At 42.2% G+C, this 25,331-nt stretch overlaps 10 non-coding genes across 10 annotated transcripts; all 10 read right to left on the bottom strand.

Moving 5' to 3' along the window:
* Nucleotides 1-1,179: 1,179 nt before the first annotated feature.
* LOC148007582 (small nucleolar RNA SNORD116) lies at nt 1,180-1,272 on the bottom strand. Its single transcript, XR_015655487.1, has one exon. It is a non-coding gene; the product is annotated as a small nucleolar RNA SNORD116 (small nucleolar RNA).
* Nucleotides 1,273-3,747: 2,475 nt separating this feature from the next.
* LOC148007583 (small nucleolar RNA SNORD116) lies at nt 3,748-3,840 on the bottom strand. The gene has a single exon (XR_015655488.1). It is a non-coding gene; the product is annotated as a small nucleolar RNA SNORD116 (small nucleolar RNA).
* Nucleotides 3,841-6,318: 2,478 nt separating this feature from the next.
* Nucleotides 6,319-6,411, bottom strand: LOC148007584 (small nucleolar RNA SNORD116). The gene has a single exon (XR_015655489.1). It is a non-coding gene; the product is annotated as a small nucleolar RNA SNORD116 (small nucleolar RNA).
* Nucleotides 6,412-8,889: 2,478 nt separating this feature from the next.
* On the bottom strand, nt 8,890-8,982 carry LOC148007585 (small nucleolar RNA SNORD116). Its single transcript, XR_015655490.1, has one exon. It is a non-coding gene; the product is annotated as a small nucleolar RNA SNORD116 (small nucleolar RNA).
* A 2,478-nt stretch (nt 8,983-11,460) lies between these two features.
* LOC148007586 (small nucleolar RNA SNORD116) lies at nt 11,461-11,553 on the bottom strand. Its single transcript, XR_015655491.1, has one exon. It is a non-coding gene; the product is annotated as a small nucleolar RNA SNORD116 (small nucleolar RNA).
* Nucleotides 11,554-14,028: 2,475 nt separating this feature from the next.
* LOC148007587 (small nucleolar RNA SNORD116) lies at nt 14,029-14,121 on the bottom strand. The gene has a single exon (XR_015655496.1). It is a non-coding gene; the product is annotated as a small nucleolar RNA SNORD116 (small nucleolar RNA).
* A 2,475-nt stretch (nt 14,122-16,596) lies between these two features.
* Nucleotides 16,597-16,689, bottom strand: LOC148007588 (small nucleolar RNA SNORD116). Its single transcript, XR_015655497.1, has one exon. It is a non-coding gene; the product is annotated as a small nucleolar RNA SNORD116 (small nucleolar RNA).
* Nucleotides 16,690-19,163: 2,474 nt separating this feature from the next.
* LOC148007589 (small nucleolar RNA SNORD116) lies at nt 19,164-19,256 on the bottom strand. Its single transcript, XR_015655500.1, has one exon. It is a non-coding gene; the product is annotated as a small nucleolar RNA SNORD116 (small nucleolar RNA).
* Nucleotides 19,257-21,730: 2,474 nt separating this feature from the next.
* LOC148007590 (small nucleolar RNA SNORD116) lies at nt 21,731-21,823 on the bottom strand. Its single transcript, XR_015655501.1, has one exon. It is a non-coding gene; the product is annotated as a small nucleolar RNA SNORD116 (small nucleolar RNA).
* A 2,475-nt stretch (nt 21,824-24,298) lies between these two features.
* LOC148007591 (small nucleolar RNA SNORD116) lies at nt 24,299-24,391 on the bottom strand. Its single transcript, XR_015655507.1, has one exon. It is a non-coding gene; the product is annotated as a small nucleolar RNA SNORD116 (small nucleolar RNA).
* Nucleotides 24,392-25,331: the final 940 nt, after the last annotated feature.

A 25,331-nucleotide genomic window follows, 5' to 3' on the forward strand; every position in this document is an offset into this window, starting at 1 on the left:
GTACTAAATTCCTGTGAGTGCTATTGCTGCGGTATCTGACATTGATCACCACAGAGAAAGTGTCTGTTCAAACCCTCTCAGGTCACCAAACACAAGCATAACCTGTAGTCCCTGAGATATATGTTATTATCAACAGCATGATCCTAAGCATACAGCTCACTTTCATAATCAAATGGAAACACAATTTCTTGTTGATATTTGCTTGGAGAAAAGAACAATGTCTAAGATATCAGGACTACCATCAGCCCCAAAACACATAGCCAGAATGCCAAGTTAACCTTCAGCAAGGCCACATCAAGACCATAAGGAAAGATAATCCTGCAGACACTCCATGCCTATCTTCTACGGCCATACCAAAATATAAAATTCCTAGAAGGAGTGTGTGTAAGAGACAAACTTGCATGCTCACATTCTTAGATCCTAGAAGAGGAGGAGATGTATGTCCAGACCATTTTGGTACAGTCAATCCATAAGAACTAGTGGCAAACTACCCGGATAGACTGACAAAAAATGTCCCAACAATAAACATAGAAACTAGGATTAAAATGGGTGTTCTCCATACATCCATGAAGGTGGTATGAATCCTGGGACATTTGAAAGCATGCACTTCTAGAATACACCGACAAGAAGGCTACATGCCAACCTTTTAAATTCCAAGGCTCTCTTTCCAACCTAATTGCCATGGCCACAATCAGTCTTTCAAGAAAACAGAGCTTTGTATTCACACAGGAAGAGTCCAATTCCCATAGTTCCTGAGAATTGCTACTGCCTCATTCCACATGTCACCTGTAACCTTCCCGTTATGTATCTCTGTTTTATGAAACAGAAAGGTTATCATTCATGCGAAGGATTCAGACACGGACAGAAACACATTTCCTGACATTCCAGTGTACATTGTTGAACTATGCTGCCCCCGCTAAACTTACATTTGCCTCACAACCTACTATACATTATTGCTGATGGAGTTGGTAGGGCTAACTTCCAAGATACTGACAATGATCTCCTCAACCGGAAAGCATGTTATCATTAGAGCAAAAGGTGAAGCCTTGATTTAGGCCATGATTTCTGGTGATTTAGGCAAGCAAAGAACATTCTGAAGGCTCTCTCACTGGATCCAAGTCTCGCAAGGTGAATGGAGGCCATGTGAGTCCCTCAGTGACATTTGTGATCCCAGGTGCTGGACCTCAGTCACGATGACAGTGGCGGTATTGAGTTTTCACTCATTTTGTTCAGCTTTCCAAGGAATGTTTTATTGGAAATCATCATCGATCCAAGCACGCTGGTGTACCCCCTGCCATGACACTTAGTATACTCAAAATAGATCAGGTTTGGTGAGCGAACAGAATTCAAGACATTCACATCCTTTACCACGAACCAATGGGCCTATTCTCCAATCACAGGAGTAGCCACAGGCAGTGAGCCTGAACCAGGTCCCAAAGGATCATGATTCAAGGTTGGGAACTCCTGCGAGCTCCATCAACACCTGAGTACTTTGAGTTCCTTTGGAAAGTCAAGTGTTTCTTACATTTCACTTCAGGTATCCTCAGGCAAGAGAGCTTCAACTGAGGACTTCAGGGCAGGCGATGTTAGGCTTCTTCCAACTTCATCTGATGTTCCATACTCAGTTCCTCTCCAAGCCGTGCTTGTCCGGTATGAGACAGGGACTCTGTCCCTGAAAGTAAAGCAAATAGCACATTCCCCCACTTTATTGGATTCCTTGCAAATCATGGAGACTGTGATGCATTGTTGTTAGTTCTTAATTTATCGAACACTTGGGCTCTCTCAGCACTCCTTCCGTCCTCTAGAAATTTGCCCTCACAATCCATATCAGAGATATTTTTCCTCCAAGGAACTGTTTGGGGACATAATTTTCCCAATTCTATCACCGAATTCCTGGAGGTTACCATGCAACAAAGTTCTTAAGATGGGACGAAGTCAATATCTGATAACGAAAACTACAGTAGTATATACATCACTTGAGAACCATCCAAAGAAATTGGCACGAGGTACACAAAAGAATGAGACCAACAACATGGCTTAATGGAAGTTGTCTACAAAAATAAGTAAATCTCAGTTCAGCCGGATATGACAGAGAAAATCAGGCCTTACTCTTCCCATGGAAACCACAGAATCTTAATAGCTTTGGCCACAATCGGAGCACCCTCCATAATCATAACATACTACACCTATTATTCCTACTCTGCCTTCGATGAGAACCGATTCAAATATCATATAAGATTCTCATCCACATTAGATGAATGGACTTCTTATGTACTCTTTCTCTCTCTCGCTTCTTCACTTTCTCTCTGAAATTGACTTGCAGTGACTCTCCTAGCTTCTCAGTTTCTCACTCACATTCTCTCTATTTGGTTTCCTTATTTCTCTCAATCAAGATATCTGCTTTAATATCACAGTGTCCTCTTTTGCACTTCACCCCCCCTCTCCCACCCCTCTCTCTTTCTGTCTCTCACCGTCTTCCTCTGTCTCACACATGCTTAGCCTCTTCAACAATTGTTCTTTCTCTCTGTCTCTGACCATGCTCATATATCTCCTATTCAGGTTTTGACTGGTACTAAATTCCTGTGAGTGCTATTGCTGCGGTATCTGACATTGATCACCACAGAGAAAGTGTCTGTTCAAACCCTCTCAGGTCACCAAACACAAGCATAACCTGTAGTCCCTGAGATATATGTTATTATCAACAGCATGATCCTAAGCATACAGCTCACTTTCATAATCAAATGGAAACACAATTTCTTGTTGATATTTGCTTGGAGAAAAGAACAATGTCTAAGATATCAGGACTACCATCAGCCCCAAAACACATAGCCAGAATGCCAAGTTAACCTTCAGCAAGGCCACATCAAGACCATAAGGAAAGATAATCCCGCAGACACTCCATGCCTATCTTCTACGGCCATACCAAAATATAAAATTCTAGAAGGAGTGTGTGTAAGAGACAAACTTGCATGCTCACATTCTTAGATCCTAGAAGAGGAGGAGATGTATGTCCAGACCATTTTGGTACAGTCAATCCATAAGAACTAGTGGCAAACTACCCGGATAGACTGACAAAAAATGTCCCAACAATAAACATAGAAACTAGGATTAAAATTGGTGTTCTCCATACATCCATGAAGGTGGTATGAATCCTGGGACATTTGAAAGCATGCACTTCTAGAATACACCGACAAGAAGGCTACATGCCAACCTTTTAAATTCCAAGGCTCTCTTTCCAACCTAATTGCCATGGCCACAATCAGTCTTTCAAGAAAACAGAGCTTTGTATTCACACAGGAAGAGTCCAATTCCCATAGTTCCTGAGAATTGCTACTGCCTCATTCCACATGTCGCCTGTAACCTTCCCGTTATGTATCTCTGTTTTATGAAACAGAAAGGTTATCATTCATGCGAAGGATTCAGACACGGACAGAAACACATTTCCTGACATTCCAGTGTACATTGTTGAACTATGCTGCCCCCGCTAAACTTACATTTGCCTCACAACCTACTATACATTATTGCTGATGGAGTTGGTAGGGCTAACTTCCAAGATACTGACAATGATCTCCTCAACCGGAAAGCATGTTATCATTAGAGCAAAAGGTGAAGCCTTGATTTAGGCCATGATTTCTGGTGATTTAGGCAAGCAAAGAACATTCTGAAGGCTCTCTCACTGGATCCAAGTCTCGCAAGGTGAATGGAGGCCATGTGAGTCCCTCAGTGACATTTGTGATCCCAGGTGCTGGACCTCAGTCACGATGACAGTGGCGGTATTGAGTTTTCACTCATTTTGTTCAGCTTTCCAAGGAATGTTTTATTGGAAATCATCATCGATCCAAGCACGCTGGTGTACCCCCTGCCATGACACTTAGTATACTCAAAAGAGATCAGGTTTGGTGAGCGAACAGAATTCAAGACATTCACATCCTTTACCACGAACCAATGGGCCTATTCTCCAATCACAGGAGTAGCCACAGGCAGTGAGCCTGAACCAGGTCCCAAAGGATCATGATTCAAGGTTGGGAACTCCTGCGAGCTCCATCAACACCTGAGTACTTTGAGTTCCTTTGGAAAGTCAAGTGTTTCTTACCTTTCACTTCAGGTATCCTCAGGCAAGAGAGCTTCAACTGAGGACTTCTGGGCAGGCGATGTTAGGCTTCTTCCAACTTCATCTGATGTTCCATACTCAGTTCCTCTCCAAGCCGTGCTTGTCCGGTATGAGACAGGGACTCTGTCGCTGAAAGTAAAGCAAATAGCACATTCCCCCACTTTATTGGATTCCTTGCAAATCATGGAGACTGTGATGCATTGTTGTTAGTTCTTAATTTATCGAACACTTGGGCTCTCTCAGCACTCCTTCCGTCCTCTAGAAATTTGCCCTCACAATCCATATCAGAGATATTTTTCCTCCAAGGAACTGTTTGGGGACATAATTTTCCCAATTCTATCACCGAATTCCTGGAGGTTACCATGCAACAAAGTTCTTAAGATGGGACGAAGTCAATATCTGATAACGAAAACTACAGTAGTATATACATCACTTGAGAACCATCCAAAGAAATTGGCACGAGGTACACAAAAGAATGAGACCAACAACATGGCTTAATGGAAGTTGTCTACAAAAATAAGTAAATCTCAGTTCAGCCGGATATGACAGAGAAAATCAGGCCTTACTCTTCCCATGGAAACCACCAGAATCTTAATAGCTTTGGCCACAATCGGAGCACCCTCCATAATCATAACATACTACACCTATTATTCCTACTCTGCCTTCGATGAGAACCGATTCAAATATCATATAAGATTCTCATCCACATTAGATGAATGGACTTCTTATGTACTCTTTCTCTATCTCGCTTCTTCACTTTCTCTCTGAAATTGACTTGCAGTGACTCTCCTAGCTTCTCAGTTTCTCACTCACATTCTCTCTATTTGGTTTCCTTATTTCTCTCAATCAAGATATCTGCTTTAATATCACAGTGTCCTCTTTTCCACTTCACCCCCCCTCTCCCACCCCTCTCTCTTTCTGTCTCTCACTGTCTTCCTCTGTCTCACACATGCTTAGCCTCTTCAACAATTGTTCTTTCTCTCTATCTCTGTCCATGCTCATATATCTCCTATTCAGGTTTTGACTGGTACTAAATTCCTGTGAGTGCTATTGCTGTGGTATCTGACATTGATCACCACAGAGAAAGTGTCTGTTCAATCCCTCTAGGGTCACCAAACACAAGCATAACCTGTAGGCACTGAGATATATGTTATTATCAACAGCATGATCCTAAGCATACAGCTCACTTTCATAATCAAATGGAAACACAATTTCTTGTTGATATTTGCTTGGAGAAAAGAACAATGTCTAAGATATCAGGACTACCATCAGCCCCAAAACACATAGCCAGAATGCCAAGTTAACCTTCAGCAAGGCCACATCAAGACCATAAGGAATGATAATCCCGCAGACACTCCATGCCTATCTTCTACGGCCATACCAAAATATAAAATTCCTAGAAGGAGTGTGTGTAAGAAACAAACTTGCATGCTCACATTCTTAGATCCTAGAAGAGGAGGAGATGTATGTCCAGACCATTTTGGTACAGTCAATCCATAAGAACTAGTGGCAAACTACCCGGATAGACTGACAAAAAATGTCCCAACAATAAACATAGAAACTAGGATTAAAATGGGTGTTCTCCATACATCCATGAAGGTGGTATGAATCCTGGGACATTTGAAAGCATGCACTTCTAGAATACACCGACAAGAAGGCTACATGCCAACCTTTTAAATTCCAAGGCTCTCTTTCCAACCTAATTGCCATGGCCACAATCAGTCTTTCAAGAAAACAGAGCTTTGTTTTCACACAGGAAGAGTCCACATTCCCATAGTTCCTGAGAATTGCTACTGCCTCATTCCACATGTCGCCTGTAACCTTCCCGTTATGTATCTCTGTTTTATGAAACAGAAGGGTTATCATTCATGCGAAGGATTCAGACACGGACAGAAACAAATTTCCTGACATTCCAGTGTACATTGTTGAACTATGCTGCCCCCGCTAAACTTACATTTGCCTCACAACCTACTATACATTATTGCTGATGGAGTTGGTAGGGCTAACTTCCAAGATACTGACAATGATCTCCTCAACCGGAAAGCATGTTATCATTAGAGCAAAAGGTGAAGCCTTGATTTAGGCCATGATTTCTGGTGATTTAGGCAAGCAAAGAACATTCTGAAGGCTCTCTCACTGGATCCAAGTCTCGCAAGGTGAATGGAGGCCATGTGAGTCCCTCAGTGACATTTGTGATCCCAGGTGCTGGACCTCAGTCACGATGACAGTGGCGGTATTGAGTTTTCACTCATTTTGTTCAGCTTTCCAAGGAATGTTTTATTGGAAATCATCATCGATCCAAGCACGCTGGTGTACCCCCTGCCATGACACTTAGTATACTCAAAATAGATCAGGTTTGGTGAGCGAACAGAATTCAAGACATTCACATCCTTTACCACGAACCAATGGGCCTATTCTCCAATCACAGGAGTAGCCACAGGCAGTGAGCCTGAACCAGGTCCCAAAGGATCATGATTCAAGGTTGGGAACTCCTGCGAGCTCCATCAACACCTGAGCACTTTGAGTTCCTTTGGAAAGTCAAGTGTTTCTTACCTTTCACTTCAGGTATCCTCAGGCAAGAGAGCTTCAACTGAGGACTTCAGGGCAGGCGATGTTAGGCTTCTTCCAACTTCATCTGATGTTCCATACTCAGTTCCTCTCCAAGCCGTGCTTGTCCGGTATGAGACAGGGACTCTGTCCCTGAAAGTAAAGCAAATAGCACATTCCCCCACTTTATTGGATTCCTTGCAAATCATGGAGACTGTGATGCATTGTTGTTAGTTCTTAATTTATCGAACACTTGGGCTCTCTCAGCACTCCTTCCGTCCTCTAGAAATTTGCCCTCACAATCCATATCAGAGATATTTTTCCTCCAAGGAACTGTTTGGGGACATAATTTTCCCAATTCTATCACCGAATTCCTGGAGGTTACCATGCAACAAAGTTCTTAAGATGGGACGAAGTCAATATCTGATAACGAAAACTACAGTAGTATATACATCACTTGAGAACCATCCAAAGAAATTGGCACGAGGTACACAAAAGAATGAGACCAACAACATGGCTTAATGGAAGTTGTCTACAAAAATAAGTAAATCTCAGTTCAGCCGGATATGACAGAGAAAATCAGGCCTTACTCTTCCCATGGAAACCACCAGAATCTTAATAGCTTTGGCCACAATCGGAGCACCCTCCATAATCATAACATACTACACCTATTATTCCTACTCTGCCTTCGATGAGAACCGATTCAAATATCATATAAGGTTCTCATCCACATTAGATGAATGGACTTCTTATGTACTCTTTCTCTCTCTCGCTTCTTCACTTTCTCTCTGAAATTGACTTGCAGTGACTCTCCTAGCTTCTCAGTTTCTCACTCACATTCTCTCTATTTGGTTTCCTTATTACTCTCAATCAAGATATCTGCTTTAATATCACAGTGTCCTCTTTTCCACTTCACCCCCCCTCTCCCACCCCTCTCTCTTTCTGTCTCTCACTGTCTTCCTCTGTCTCACACATGCTTAGCCTCTTCAACAATTGTTCTTCCTCTCTGTCTCTGACCATGCTCATATATCTCCTATTCAGGTTTTGACTGGTACTAAATTCCTGTGAGTGCTATTGCTGCGGTATCTGACATTGATCACCACAGAGAAAGTGTCTGTTCAAACCCTCTCAGGTCACCAAACACAAGCATAACCTGTAGTCCCTGAGATATATGTTATTATCAACAGCATGATCCTAAGCATACAGCTCACTTTCATAATCAAATGGAAACACAATTTCTTGTTGATATTTGCTTGGAGAAAAGAACAATGTCTAAGATATCAGGACTACCATCAGCCCCAAAACACAGAGCCAGAATGCCAAGTTAACCTTCAGCAAGGCCTCATCAAGACCATAAGGAAAGATAATCCTGCAGACACTCCATGCCTATCTTCTACGGCCATACCAAAATATAAAATTCCTAGAAGGAGTGTGTGTAAGAAACAAACTTGCATGCTCACATTCTTAGATCCTAGAAGAGGAGGAGATGTATGTCCAGACCATTTTGGTACAGTCAATCCATAAGAACTAGTGGCAAACTACCCGGATAGACTGACAAAAAATGTCCCAACAATAAACATAGAAACTAGGATTAAAATGGGTGTTCTCCATACATCCATGAAGGTGGTATGAATCCTTGGACATTTGAAAGCAGGCACTTCTAGAATCCTCCGACAAGAAGGCTACATGCCAACCTTTTAAATTCCAAGGCTCTCTTTCCAACCTAATTGCCATGGCCACAATCAGTCTTTCAAGAAAACAGAGCTTTGTTTTCACACAGGAAGAGTCCACATTCCCATAGTTCCTGAGAATTGCTACTGCCTCATTCCACATATCGCCTGTAACCTTCCCGTTATGTATCTCTGTTTTATGAAACAGAAGGGTTATCATTCATGCGAAGGCTTCAGACACGGACAGAAACACATTTCCTGACATTCCAGTGTACATTGTTGAACTATGCTGCCCCCGCTAAACTTACATTTGCCTCACAACCTACTATACATTATTGCTGATGGAGTTGGTAGGGCTAACTTCCAAGATACTGACAATGATCTCCTCAACCGGAAAGCATGTTATCATTAGAGCAAAAGGTGAAGCCTTGATTTAGGCCATGATTTCTGGTGATTTAGGCAAGCAAAGAACATTCTGAAGGCTCTCTCACTGGATCCAAGTCTCGCAAGGTGAATGGAGGCCATGTGAGTCCCTCAGTGACATTTGTGATCCCAGGTGCTGGACCTCAGTCACGATGACAGTGGCGGTATTGAGTTTTCACTCATTTTGTTCAGCTTTCCAAGGAATGTTTTATTGGAAATCATCATCGATCCAAGCACGCTGGTGTACCCCCTGCCATGACACTTAGTATACTCAAAATAGATCAGGTTTGGTGAGCGAACAGAATTCAAGATATTCACATCCTTTACCACGAACCAATGGGCCTATTCTCCAATCACAGGAGTAGCCACAGGCAGTGAGCCTGAACCAGGTCCCAAAGGATCATGATTCAAGGTTGGGAACTCCTGCGAGCTCCATCAACACCTGAGCACTTTGAGTTCCTTTGGAAAGTCAAGTGTTTCTTACCTTTCACTTCAGGTATCCTCAGGCAAGAGAGCTTCAACTGAGGACTTCAGGGCAGGCGATGTTAGGCTTCTTCCAACTTCATCTGATGTTCCATACTCAGTTCCTCTCCAAGCCGTGCTTGTCCGGTATGAGACAGGGACTCTGTCCCTGAAAGTAAAGCAAATAGCACATTCCCCCACTTTATTGGATTCCTTGCAAATCATGGAGACTGTGATGCATTGTTGTTAGTTCTTAATTTATCGAACACTTGGGCTCTCTCAGCACTCCTTCCGTCCTCTAGAAATTTGCCCTCACAATCCATATCAGAGATATTTTTCCTCCAAGGAACTGTTTGGGGACATAATTTTCCCAATTCTATCACCGAATTCCTGGAGGTTACCATGCAACAAAGTTCTTAAGATGGGACGAAGTCAATATCTGATAACGAAAACTACAGTAGTATATACATCACTTGAGAACCATCCAAAGAAATTGGCACGAGGTACACAAAAGAATGAGACCAACAACATGGCTTAATGGAAGTTGTCTACAAAAATAAGTAAATCTCAGTTCAGCCGGATATGACAGAGAAAATCAGGCCTTACTCTTCCCATGGAAACCACCAGAATCTTAATAGCTTTGGCCACAATCGGAGCACCCTCCATAATCATAACATACTACACCTATTATTCCTACTCTGCCTTCGATGAGAACCGATTCAAATATCATATAAGGTTCTCATCCACATTAGATGAATGGACTTCTTATGTATTCTTTCTCTCTCTCGCTTCTTCACTTTCTCTCTGAAATTGACTTGCAGTGACTCTCCTAGCTTCTCAGTTTCTCACTCACATTCTCTCTATTTGGTTTCCTTATTACTCTCAATCAAGATATCTGCTTTAATATCACAGTGTCCTCTTTTCCACTTCACCCCCCCTCTCCCACCCCTCTCTCTTTCTGTCTCTCACTGTCTTCCTCTGTCTCACACATGCTTAGCCTCTTCAACAATTGTTCTTTCTCTCTGTCTCTGACCATGCTCATATATCTCCTATTCAGGTTTTGACTGGTACTAAATTCCTGTGAGTGCTATTGCTGCGGTATCTGACATTGATCACCACAGAGAAAGTGTCTGTTCAAACCCTCTCAGGTCACCAAACACAAGCATAACCTGTAGTCCCTGAGATATATGTTATTATCAACAGCATGATCCTAAGCATACAGCTCACTTTCATAATCAAATGGAAACACAATTTCTTGTTGATATTTGCTTGGAGAAAAGAATAATGTCTAAGATATCAGGACTACCATCAGCCCCAAAACACATAGCCAGAATGCCAAGTTAACCTTCAGCAAGGCCTCATCAAGACCATAAGGAAAGATAATCCCGCAGACACTCCATGCCTATCTTCTACGGCCATACCAAAATATAAAATTCCTAGAAGGAGTGTGTGTAAGAGACAAACTTGCATGCTCACATTCTTAGATCCTAGAAGAGGAGGAGATGTATGTCCAGACCATTTTGGTACAGTCAATCCATAAGAACTAGTGGCAAACTACCCGGATAGACTGACAAAAAATGTCCCAACAATAAACATAGAAACTAGGATTAAAATTGGTGTTCTCCATACATCCATGAAGGTGGTATGAATCCTGGGACATTTGAAAGCATGCACTTCTAGAATCCACTGACAAGAAGGCTACATGCCAACCTTTTAAATTCTAAGGCTCTCTTTCCAACCTAATTGCCATGGCCACAATCAGTCTTTCAAGAAAACAGAGCTTTGTTTTCACACAGGAAGAGTCCACATTCCCATAGTTCCTGAGAATTGCTACTGCCTCATTCCACATGTCGCCTGTAACCTTCCCGTTATGTATCTCTGTTTTATGAAACAGAAGGGTTATCATTCATGCGAAGGCTTCAGACACGGACAGAAACACATTTCCTGACATTCCAGTGTACATTGTTGAACTATGCTGCCCCCGCTAAACTTACATTTGCCTCACAACCTACTATACATTATTGCTGATGGAGTTGGTAGGGCTAACTTCCAAGATACTGACAATGATCTCCTCAACCGGAAAGCATGTTATCATTAGAGCAAAAGGTGAAGCCTTGATTTAGGCCATGATTTCTGGTGATTTATGCAAGCAAAGAACATTCTGAAGGCTCTCTCACTGGATCCAAGTCTCGCAAGGTGAATGGAGGCCATGTGAGTCCCTCAGTGACATTTGTGATCCCAGGTGCTGGACCTCAGTCACGATGACAGTGGCGGTATTGAGTTTTCACTCATTTTGTTCAGCTTTCCAAGGAATGTTTTATTGGAAATCATCATCGATCCAAGCACGCTGGTGTACCCCCTGCCATGACACTTAGTATACTCAAAATAGATCAGGTTTGGTGAGCGAACAGAATTCAAGACATTCACATACTTTACCACGAACCAATGGGCCTAATCTCCAATCACAGGAGTAGCCACAGGCAGTGAGCCTGAACCAGGTCCCAAAGGATCATGATTCAAGGTTGGGAACTCCTGCGAGCTCCATCAACACCTGAGCACTTTGAGTTCCTTTGGAAAGTCAAGTGTTTCTTACCTGTCACTTCACGTATTCTCAGGCAAGAGAGCTTCAACTGATGACATCAGGGCAGGCGATGTTAGGCTTCTTCCAACTTCATCTGATGTTCCATACTCAGTTCCTCTCCAAGCCGTGCTTGTCCGGTATGAGACAGGGACTCTGTCCCTGAAAGTAAAGCAAATAGCACATTCCCCTACTTTATTGGATTCCTTGCAAATCATGGAGACTGTGATGCATTGTTGTTAGTTCTTAATTTATCGAACACTTGGGCTCTCTCAGCACTCCTTCCGTCCTCTAGAAATTTGCCCTCACAATCCATATCAGAGATATTTTTCCTCCAAGGAACTGTTTGGGGACATAATTTTCCCAATTCTATCACCGAATTCCTGGAGGTTACCATGCAACAAAGTTCTTAAGATGGGACGAAGTCAATATCTGATAACGAAAACTACAGTAGTATATTCATCACTTGAGAACCATCCAAAGAAATTGGCACGAGGTACACAAAAGAATGAGACCAACAGCATGGCTTAATGGAAGTTGTCTACAAAAATAAGTAAATCTCAGTTCAGCCGGATATGACAGAGAAAATCAGGCCTTACTCTTCCCATGGAAACCACCAGAATCTTAATAGATTTGGCCACAATCGGAGCACCCTCCATAATCATAACATACTACACCTATTATTCCTACTCTGCCTTCGATGAGAACCGATTCAAATATCATATAAGATTCTCATTCACATTAGATGAATGGACTTCTTATGTACTCTTTCTCTCTCTCGCTTCTTCACTTTCTCTCTGAAATTGACTTGCAGTGACTCTCCTAGATTCTCAGTTTCTCACTCACATTCTCTCTATTTGGTTTCCTTATTTCTGTCAATCAAGATAACTGCTTTAATATCACAGTGTCCTCTTTTCCACTTCACCCTCCTCCCCCCCCTCTCTCTTTCTGTTTCTCACTGTCTTCCTCTGTCTCACACATGCTTAGCCTCTTCAACAATTGTTCTTTCTCTCTGTCTCTGTCCATGCTCATATATCTCCTATTCAGGTTTTGACTGGTACTAAATTCCTGTGAGTGCTATTGCTCTGGTATCTGACATTGATCACCACAGAGAAAGTGTCTGTTCAAACCCTCTAGGGTCACCAAACACAAGCATAACCTGTAGTCACTGAGATATATGTTATTATCAACAGCATGATCCTAAGCATACAGCTCACTTTCATAATCAAATGGAAACACAATTTCTTGTTGATATTTGCTTGGAGAAAAGAACAATGTCTAAGATAACAGGACTACCATCAGCCCCAAAACACATAGCCAGAATGCCAAGTTAACCTTCAGCAAGGCCACATCAAGACCATATGTAAAGATAATCCCGCAGACACTCCATGCCTATCTTCTACGGCCATACCAAAATATAAAATTCCTAGAAGGAGTGTGTGTAAGAAACAAACTTGCATGCTCACATTCTTAGATCCTAGAAGAGGAGGAGATGTATGTCCAGACCATTTTGGTACAGTCAATCCATAAGAACTGCTGGCAAACTACCCGGATAGACTGACAAAAATTGTCCCAACAATAAACATAGAAACTAGGATTAAAATTGGTGTTCTCCATACATCCATGAAGGTGGTATGAATCCTGGGACATTTGAAAGCATGCACTTCTAGAATAAACCGACAAGAAGGCTACATGCCAACCTTTTAAATTCCAAGGCTCTCTTTCCAACCTAATTGCCATGGCCACAATCAGTCTTTCAAGAAAACAGAGCTTTGTTTTCACACAGGAAGAGTCCACAATCCCATAGTTCCTGAGAATTGCTACTGCCTCATTCCACATGTCGCCTGTAACCTTCCCGTTATGTATCTCTGTTTTATGAAACAGAAGGGTTATCATTCATGTGAAGGCTTCAGACACGGACAGAAACACATTTCCTGACCTTCCAGTGTACATTGTTGAACTATGCTGCCCCCGCTAAACTTACATTTGCCTCACAACCTACTATACATTATTGCTGATGGAGTTGGTAGGGCTAACTTCCAAGATACTGACAATGATCTCCTCAACCGGAAAGCATGTTATCATTAGAGCAAAAGGTGAAGCCTTGATTTAGGCCATGATTTCTGGTGATTTATGCAAGCAAAGAACATTCTGAAGGCTCTCTCACTGGATCCAAGTCTCGCAAGGTGAATGGAGGCCATGTGAGTCCCTCAGTGACATTTGTGATCCCAGGTGCTGGACCTCAGTCACGATGACAGTGGCGGTATTGAGTTTTCACTCATTTTGTTCAGCTTTCCAAGGAATGTTTTATTGGAAATCATCATCGATCCAAGCACGCTGGTGTACCCCCTGCCATGACACTTAGTATACTCAAAATAGATCAGGTTTGGTGAGCGAACAGAATTCAAGATATTCACATCCTTTACCACGAACCAATGGGCCTAATCTCCAATCACAGGAGTAGCCACAGGCAGTGAGCCTGAACCAGGTCCCAAAGGATCATGATTCAAGGTTGGGAACTCCTGCGAGCTCCATCAACACCTGAGCACTTTGAGTTCCTTTGGAAAGTCAAGTGTTTCTTACCTTTCACTTCACGTATTCTCAGGCAAGAGAGCTTCAACTGATGACATCAGGGCAGGCGATGTTAGGCTTCTTCCAACTTCATCTGATGTTCCATACTCAGTTCCTCTCCAAGCCGTGCTTGTCCGGTATGAGACAGGGACTCTACCCTGAAAGTAAAGCAAATAGCACATTCCCCTACTTTATTGGATTCCTTGCAAATCATGGAGACTGTGATGCATTGTTGTTAGTTCTTAATTTATCGAACACTTGGGCTCTCTCAGCACTCCTTCCGTCCTCTAGAAATTTGCCCTCACAATCCATATCAGAGATATTTTTCCTCCAAGGAACTGTTTGGGGACATAATTTTCCCAATTCTATCACCGAATTCCTGGAGGTTACCATGCAACAAAGTTCTTAAGATGGGACGAAGTCAATATCTGATAACGAAAACTACAGTAGTATATACATCACTTGAGAACCATCCAAAGAAATTGGCACGAGGTACACAAAAGAATGAGACCAACAGCATGGCTTAATGGAAGTTGTCTACAAAAATAAGTAAATCTCAGTTCAGCCGGATATGACAGAGAAAATCAGGCCTTACTCTTCCCATGGAAACCACCAGAATCTTAATAGATTTGGCCACAATCGGAGCACCCTCCATAATCATAACATACTACACCTATTATTCCTACTCTGCCTTCGATGAGAACCGATACAAATATCATATAAGATTCTCATTCACATTAGATGAATGGACTTCTTATGTACTCTTTCTCTCTCTCGCTTCTTCACTTTCTCTCTGAAATTGACTTGCAGTGACTCTCCTAGCTTCTCAGTTTCTCACTCACATTCTCTCTATTTGGTTTCCTTATTTCTGTCAATCAAGATATCTGCTTTAATATCACAGTGTCCTCTTTTCCACTTCACCCCACCTCCCCCCCCTCTCTCTTTCTGTTTCTCACTGTCTTCCTCTGTCTCACACATGCTTAGCCTCTTCAACAATTGTTCTTTCTCTCTGTCTCTGTCCATGCTCATATATCTCCTATTCAGGTTTTGACTGGTACTAAATTCCTGTGAGTGCTATTGCTCTGGTATCTGACATTGATCACCACAGAGAAAGTGTCTGTTCAAACCCTCTAGGGTCACCAAACACAAGCATAACCTGTAGTCACTGAGATATATGTTATTATCAACAGCATGATCCTAAACATACAGCTCACTTTCATAATCAAATGGAAACACAATTTCTTGTTGATATTTGCTTGGAGAAAAGAACAATGTCTAAGATAACAGGACTACCATCAGCCCCAAAACACATAGCCAGAATGCCAAGTTAACCTTCAGCAAGGCCACATCAAGACCATAAGGAAAGATAATCCCGCAGACACTCCATGCCTATCTTCTACGGCCATACCAAAATATAAAATTCCTAGAAGGAGTGTGTGTAAGAGACAAACTTGCATGCTCACATTCTTAGACCCTAGAAGAGGAGGAGATGTATGTCCAGACCATTTTGGTACAGTCAATCCATAAGAACTAGTGGCAAACTACCCGGATAGACTGACAAAAATTGTCCCAACAATAAACATAGAAACTAGGATTAAAATTGGTGTTCTCCATACATCCATGAAGGTGGTATGAATCCTGGGACATTTGAAAGCATGCACTTCTAGAATACACCGACAAGAAGGCTACATGCCAACCTTTTAAATTCCAAGGCTCTCTTTCCAACCTAATTGCCATGGCCACAATCAGTCTTTCAAGAAAACAGAGCTTTGTTTTCACACAGGAAGAGTCCACATTCCCATAGTTCCTGAGAATTGCTACTGCCTCATTCCACATGTCTCCTGTAACCTTCCCGTTATGTATCTCTGTTTTATGAAACAGAAGGGTTATCATTCATGCGAAGGCTTCAGACACGGACCGAAACACATTTCCTGACATTCCAGTGTACATTGTTGAACTATGCTGCCCCCGCTAAACTTACATTTGCCTCACAACCTACTATACATTATTGCTGATGGAGTTGGTAGGGCTAACTTCCAAGATACTGACAATGATCTCCTCAACTGGAAAGCATGTTATCATTAGAGCAAAAGGTGAAGCCTTGATTTAGGCCATGATTTCTGGTGATTTATTCAAGCAAAGAACATTCTGAAGGCTCTCTCACTGGATCCAAGTCTCGCAAGGTGAATGGAGGCCATGTGAGTCCCTCAGTGACATTTGTGATCCCAGGTGCTGGACCTCAGTCACGATGACAGTGGCGGTATTGAGTTTTCACTCATTTTGTTCAGCTTTCCAAGGAATGTTTTATTGGAAATCATCATCGATCCAAGCACGCTGGTGTACCCCCTGCCATGACACTTAGTATACTCAAAATAGATCAGGTTTGGTGAGCGAACAGATTTCAAGACATTCACATCCTTTACCATGAACCAATGGGCCTAATCTCCAATCACAGGAGTAGCCACAGGCAGTGAGCCTGAACCAGGTCCCAAAGGATCATGATTCAAGGTTGGGACATCCTGCGAGCTCCATCAACACCTGAGCACTTTGAGTTCCTTTGGAAAGTCAAGTGTTTCTTACCTTTCACTTCACGTATTCTCAGGCAAGAGAGCTTCAACTGAAGACATCAGGGCAGGCGATGTTAGGCTTCTTCCAACTTCATCTGATGTTCCATACTCAGTTCCTCTCCAAGCCGTGCTTGTCCGGTATGAGACAGGGACTCTGTCCCTGAAAGTAAAGCAAATAGCACATTCCCCTACTTTATTGGATTCCTTGCAAATCATGGAGACTGTGATGCATTGTTGTTAGTTCTTAATTTATCGAACACTTGGGCTCTCTCAGCACTCCTTCCGTCCTCTAGAAATTTGCCCTCACAATCCATATCAGAGATATTTTTCCTCCAAGGAACTGTTTGGGGACATAATTTTCCCAATTCTATCACCGAATTCCTGGAGGTTACCATGCAACAAAGTTCTTAAGATGGGACGAAGTCAATATCTGATAACGAAAAATACAGTAGTATATACATCACTTGAGAACCATCCAAAGAAATTGGCACGAGGTACACAAAAGAATGAGACCAACAGCATGGCTTAATGGAAGTTGTCTACAAAAATAAGTAAATCTCAGTTCAGCCGGATATGACAGAGAAAATCAGGCCTTACTCTTCCCATGGAAACCACCAGAATCTTAATAGATTTGGCCACAATCGGAGCACCCTCCATAATCATAACATACTACACCTATTATTCCTACTCTGCCTTCGATGAGAACCGATTCAAATATCATATAAGATTCTCATTCACATTAGATGAATGGACTTCTTATGTACTCTTTCTCTCTCTCGCTTCTTCACTTTCTCTCTGAAATTGACTTGCAGTGACTCTCCTAGATTCTCAGTTTCTCACTCACATTCTCTCTATTTGGTTTCCTTATTTCTGTCAATCAAGATATCTGCTTTAATATCACAGTGTCCTCTTTTCCACTTCACCTCCCTCCCCCCCTCTCTCTTTCTGTGTCTCACTGTCTTCCTCTGTCTCACACATGCTTAGCCTCTTCAACAATTTTTCTTTCTCTCTGTCTCTGTCCATGCTCATATATCTCCTATTCAGGTTTTGACTGGTACTAAATTCCTGTGAGTGCTATTGCTCTGGTATCTGACATTGATCACCACAGAGAAAGTGTCTGTTCAAACCCTCTAGGGTCACCAAACACAAGCATAACCTGTAGTCACTGAGATATATGTTATTATCAACAGCATGATCCTAAGCATACAGCTCACTTTCATAATCAAATGGAAACACAATTTCTTGTTGATATTTGCTTGGAGAAAAGAACAATGTCTAAGATAACAGGACTACCATCAGCCCCAAAACACATAGCCAGAATGCCAAGTTAACCTTCAGCAAGGCCACATCAAGACCATATGTAAAGATAATCCCGCAGACACTCCATGCCTATCTTCTACGGCCATACCAAAATATAAAATTCCTAGAAGGAGTGTGTGTAAGAAACAAACTTGCATGCTCACATTCTTAGATCCTAGAAGAGGAGGAGATGTATGTCCAGACCATTTTGGTACAGTCAATCCATAAGAACTGCTGGCAAACTACCCGGATAGACTGACAAAAATTGTCCCAACAATAAACATAGAAACTAGGATTAAAATTGGTGTTCTCCATACATCCATGAAGGTGGTATGAATCCTGGGACATTTGAAAGCATGCACTTCTAGAATCCTCCGACAAGAAGGCTACATGCCAACCTTTTAAATTCCAAGGCTCTCTTTCCAACCTAATTGCCATGGCCACAATCAGTCTTTCAAGAAAACAGAGCTTTGTTTTCACACAGGAAGAGTCCACATTCCCATAGTTCCTGAGAATTGCTACTGCCTCATTCCACATGTCGCCTGTAACCTTCCCGTTATGTATCTCTGTTTTATGAAACAGAAGGGTTATCATTCATGTGAAGGCTTCAGACACGGACAGAAACACATTTCCTGACATTCCAGTGTACATTGTTGAACTATGCTGCCCCCGCTAAACTTACATTTGCCTCACAACCTACTATACATTATTGCTGATGGAGTTGGTAGGGCTAACTTCCAAGATACTGACAATGATCTCCTCAACTGGAAAGCATGTTATCATTAGAGCAAAAGGTGAAGCCTTGATTTAGGCCATGATTTCTGGTGATTTATGCAAGCAAAGAACATTCTGAAGGCTCTCTCACTGGATCCAAGTCTCGCAAGGTGAATGGAGGCCATGTGAGTCCCTCAGTGACATTTGTGATCCCAGGTGCTGGACCTCAGTCACGATGACAGTGGCGGTATTGAGTTTTCACTCATTTTGTTCAGCTTTCCAAGGAATGTTTTATTGGAAATCATCATCGATCCAAGCACGCTGGTGTACCCCCTGCCATGACACTTAGTATACTCAAAATAGATCAGGTTTGGTGAGCGAACAGATTTCAAGACATTCACATCCTTTACCATGAACCAATGGGCCTAATCTCCAATCACAGGAGTAGCCACAGGCAGTGAGCCTGAACCAGGTCCCAAAGGATCATGATTCAAGGTTGGGAACTCCTGCGAGCTCCATCAACACCTGAGCACTTTGAGTTCCTTTGGAAAGTCAAGTGTTTCTTACCTTTCACTTCACGTATTCTCAGGCAAGAGAGCTTCAACTGAAGACATCAGGGCAGGCGATGTTAGGCTTCTTCCAACTTCATCTGATGTTCCATACTCAGTTCCTCTCCAAGCCGTGCTTGTCCGGTATGAGACAGGGACTCTGTCCCTGAAAGTAAAGCAAATAGCACATTCCCCTACTTTATTGGATTCCTTGCAAATCATGGAGACTGTGATGCATTGTTGTTAGTTCTTAATTTATCGAACACTTGGGCTCTCTCAGCACTCCTTCCGTCCTCTAGAAATTTGCCCTCACAATCCATATCAGAGATATTTTTCCTCCAAGGAACTGTTTGGGGACATAATTTTCCCAATTCTATCACCGAATTCCTGGAGGTTACCATGCAACAAAGTTCTTAAGATGGGACGAAGTCAATATCTGATAACGAAAAATACAGTAGTATATACATCACTTGAGAACCATCCAAAGAAATTGGCACGAGGTACACAAAAGAATGAGACCAACAGCATGGCTTAATGGAAGTTGTCTACAAAAATAAGTAAATCTCAGTTCAGCCGGATATGACAGAGAAAATCAGGCCTTACTCTTCCCATGGAAACCACCAGAATCTTAATAGATTTGGCCACAATCGGAGCACCCTCCATAATCATAACATACTACACCTATTATTCCTACTCTGCCTTCGATGAGAACCGATTCAAATATCATATAAGATTCTCATTCACATTAGATGAATGGACTTCTTATGTACTCTTTCTCTCTCTCGCTTCTTCACTTTCTCTCTGAAATTGACTTGCAGTGACTCTCCTAGATTCTCAGTTTCTCACTCACATTCTCTCTATTTGGTTTCCTTATTTCTGTCAATCAAGATATCTGCTTTAATATCACAGTGTCCTCTTTTCCACTTCACCCCCCTCCCCCCCTCTCTCTTTCTGTTTCTCACTGTCTTCCTCTGTCTCACACATGCTTAGCCTCTTCAACAATTGTTCTTTCTCTCTGTCTCTGTCCATGCTCATATATCTCCTATTCAGGTTTTGACTGGTACTAAATTCCTGTGAGTGCTATTGCTCTGGTATCTGACATTGATCACCACAGAGAAAGTGTCTGTTCAAACCCTCTAGGGTCACCAAACACAAGCATAACCTGTAGTCACTGAGATATATGTTATTATCAACAGCATGATCCTAAGCATACAGCTCACTTTCATAATCAAATGGAAACACAATTTCTTGTTGATATTTGCTTGGAGAAAAGAACAATGTCTAAGATAACAGGACTACCATCAGCCCCAAAACACATAGCCAGAATGCCAAGTTAACCTTCAGCAAGGCCACATCAAGACCATATGTAAAGATAATCCCGCAGACACTCCATGCCTATCTTCTACGGCCATACCAAAATATAAAATTCCTAGAAGGAGTGTGTGTAAGAAACAAACTTGCATGCTCACATTCTTAGATCCTAGAAGAGGAGGAGATGTATGTCCAGACCATTTTGGTACAGTCAATCCATAAGAACTGCTGGCAAACTACCCGGATAGACTGACAAAAATTGTCCCAACAATAAACATAGAAACTAGGATTAAAATTGGTGTTCTCCATACATCCATGAAGGTGGTATGAATCCTGGGACATTTGAAAGCATGCACTTCTAGAATAAACCGACAAGAAGGCTACATGCCAACCTTTTAAATTCCAAGGCTCTCTTTCCAACCTAATTGCCATGGCCACAATCAGTCTTTCAAGAAAACAGAGCTTTGTTTTCACACAGGAAGAGTCCACATTCCCATAGTTCCTGAGAATTGCTACTGCCTCATTCCACATGTCGCCTGTAACCTTCCCGTTATGTATCTCTGTTTTATGAAACAGAAGGGTTATCATTCATGTGAAGGCTTCAGACACGGACAGAAACACATTTCCTGACCTTCCAGTGTACATTGTTGAACTATACTGCCCCCGCTAAACTTACATTTGCCTCACAACCTACTATACATTATTGCTGATGGAGTTGGTAGGGCTAACTTCCAAGATACTGACAATGATCTCCTCAACCGGAAAGCATGTTATCATTAGAGCAAAAGGTGAAGCCTTGATTTAGGCCATGATTTCTGGTGATTTATGCAAGCAAAGAACATTCTGAAGGCTCTCTCACTGGATCCAAGTCTCGCAAGGTGAATGGAGGCCATGTGAGTCCCTCAGTGACATTTGTGATCCCAGGTGCTGGACCTCAGTCACGATGACAGTGGCGGTATTGAGTTTTCACTCATTTTGTTCAGCTTTCCAAGGAATGTTTTATTGGAAATCATCATCGATCCAAGCACGCTGGTGTACCCCCTGCCATGACACATAGTATACTCAAAATAGATCAGGTTTGGTGAGCGAACAGAATTCAAGACATTCACATCCTTTACCACGAACCAATGGGCCTAATCTCCAATCACAGGAGTAGCCACAGGCAGTGAGCCTGAACCAGGTCCCAAAGGATCATGATTCAAGGTTGGGAACTCCTGCGAGCTCCATCAACACCTGAGCACTTTGAGTTCCTTTGGAAAGTCAAGTGTTTCTTACCTTTCACTTCACGTATTATCAGGCAAGAGAGCTTCAACTGATGACATCAGGGCAGGCGATGTTAGGCTTCTTCCAACTTCATCTGATGTTCCATACTCAGTTCCTCTCCAAGCCGTGCTTGTCCGGTATGAGACAGGGACTCTGTCCCTGAAAGTAAAGCAAATAGCACATTCCCCTACTTTATTGGATTCCTTGCAAATCATGGAGACTGTGATGCATTGTTGTTAGTTCTTAATTTATCGAACACTTGGGCTCTCTCAGCACTCCTTCCGTCCTCTAGAAATTTGCCCTCACAATCCATATCAGAGATATTTTTCCTCCAAGGAACTGTTTGGGGACATAATTTTCCCAATTCTATCACCGAATTCCTGGAGGTTACCATGCAACAAAGTTCTTAAGATGGGACGAAGTCAATATCTGATAACCAAAACTATAGTAGTATATACATCACTTGAGAACCATCCAAAGAAATTGGCACGAGGTACACAAAAGAATGAGACCAACAGCATGGCTTAATGGAAGTTGTCTACAAAAATAAGTAAATCTCAGTTCAGCCGGATATGACAGAGAAAATCAGGCCTTACTCTTCCGATGGAAACCACCAGAATCTTAATAGATTTGGCCACAATCGGAGCACCCTCCATAATCATAACATACTACACCTATTATTCCTACTCTGCCTTCGATGAGAACCGATTCAAATATCATATAAGATTCTCATTCACATTAGATGAATGGACTTCTTATGTACTCTTTCTCTCTCTCGCTTCTTCACTTTCTCTCTGAAATTGACTTGCAGTGACTCTCCTAGCTTCTCAGTTTTTCACTCACATTCTCTCTATTTGGTTTTCTTATTTCTGTCAATCAAGATATCTGCTTTAATATCACAGTGTCCTCTTTTCCATTTCACCCCCCCTCCCCCCCCTCTCTCTTTCTGTTTCTCACTGTCTTCCTCTGTCTCACACATGCTTAGCCTCTTCAACAATTGTTCTTTCTCTCTGTCTCTGTCCATGCTCATATATCTCCTATTCAGGTTTTGACTGGTACTAAATTCCTGTGAGTGCTATTGCTCTGGTATCTGACATTGATCACCACAGAGAAAGTGTCTGTTCAAACCCTCTAGGGTCACCAAACACAAGCATAACCTGTAGTCACTGAGATATATGTTATTATCAACAGCATGATCCTAAGCATACAGCTCACTTTCATAATCAAATGGAAACACAATTTCTTGTTGATATTTGCTTGGAGAAAAGAACAATGTCTAAGATAACAGGACTACCATCAGCCCCAAAACACATAGCCAGAATGCCAAGTTAACCTTCAGCAAGGCCACATCAAGACCATATGTAAAGATAATCCCGCAGACACTCCATGCCTATCTTCTACGGCCATACCAAAATATAAAATTCCTAGAAGGAGTGTGTGTAAGAAACAAACTTGCATGCTCACATTCTTAGATCCTAGAAGAGGAGGAGATGTATGTCCAGACCATTTTGGTACAGTCAATCCATAAGAACTGCTGGCAAACTACCCGGATAGACTGACAAAAATTGTCCCAACAATAAACATAGAAACTAGGATTAAAATTGGTGTTCTCCATACATCCATGAAGGTGGTATGAATCCTGGGACATTTGAAAGCATGCACTTCTAGAATAAACCGACAAGAAGGCTACATGCCAACCTTTTAAATTCCAAGGCTCTCTTTCCAACCTAATTGCCATGGCCACAATCAGTCTTTCAAGAAAACAGAGCTTTGTTTTCACACAGGAAGAGTCCACATTCCCATAGTTCCTGAGAATTGCTACTGCCTCATTCCACATGTCGCCTGTAACCTTCCCGTTATGTATCTCTGTTTTATGAAACAGAAGGGTTATCATTCATGTGAAGGCTTCAGACACGGACAGAAACACATTTCCTGACATTCCAGTGTACATTGTTGAACTATACTGCCCCCCTAAACTTACATTTGCCTCACAACCTACTATACATTATTGCTGATGGAGTTGGTAGGGCTAACTTCCAAGATACTGACAATGATCTCCTCAACCGGAAAGCATGTTATCATTAGAGCAAAAGGTGAAGCCTTGATTTAGGCCATGATTTCTGGTGATTTATGCAAGCAAAGAACATTCTGAAGGCTCTCTCACTGGATCCAAGTCTCGCAAGGTGAATGGAGGCCATGTGAGTCCCTCAGTGACATTTGTGATCCCAGGTGCTGGACCTCAGTCACGATGACAGTGGCGGTATTGAGTTTTCACTCATTTTGTTCAGCTTTCCAAGGAATGTTTTATTGGAAATCATCATCGATCCAAGCACGCTGGTGTACCCCCTGCCATGACACTTAGTATACTCAGAATAGATCAGGTTTGGTGAGCGAACAGAATTCAAGACATTCACATCCTTTACCACGAACCAATGGGCCTAATCTCCAATCACAGGAGTAGCCACAGGCAGTGAGCCTGAACCAGGTCCCAAAGGATCATGATTCAAGGTTGGGAACTCCTGCGAGCTCCATCAACACCTGAGCACTTTGAGTTCCTTTGGAAAGTCAAGTGTTTCTTACCTTTCACTTCACGTATTATCAGGCAAGAGAGCTTCAACTGATGACATCAGGGCAGGCGATGTTAGGCTTCTTCCAACTTCATCTGATGTTCCATACTCAGTTCCTCTCCAAGCCGTGCTTGTCCGGTATGAGACAGGGACTCTGTCCCTGAAAGTAAAGCAAATAGCACATTCCCCTACTTTATTGGATTCCTTGCAAATCATGGAGACTGTGATGCATTGTTGTTAGTTCTTAATTTATCGAACACTTGGGCTCTCTCAGCACTCCTTCCGTCCTCTAGAAATTTGCCCTCACAATCCATATCAGAGATATTTTTCCTCCAAGGAACTGTTTGGGGACATAATTTTCCCAATTCTATCACCGAATTCCTGGAGGTTACCATGCAACAAAGTTCTTAAGATGGGACGAAGTCAATATCTGATAACCAAAACTACAGTAGTATATACATCACTTGAGAACCATCCAAGATATTGGCACGAGGTACACAAAAGAATGAGACCAACAGCATGGCTTAATGGAAGTTGTCTACAAAAATAAGTAAATCTCAGTTCAGCCGGATATAACAGAGAAAATCAGGCCTTACTCTTCCGATGGAAACCACCAGAATCTTAATAGATTTGGCCACAATCGGAGCACCCTCCATAATCATAACATACTACACCTATTATTCCTACTCTGCCTTCGATG

Source organism: Rattus norvegicus, chromosome 1, assembly GCF_021556685.1.
Source record: "Rattus norvegicus strain SHRSP/BbbUtx chromosome 1, alternate assembly SHRSP_T2T, whole genome shotgun sequence".
NCBI classification, from domain to species: Eukaryota; Metazoa; Chordata; class Mammalia; order Rodentia; family Muridae; genus Rattus; species Rattus norvegicus.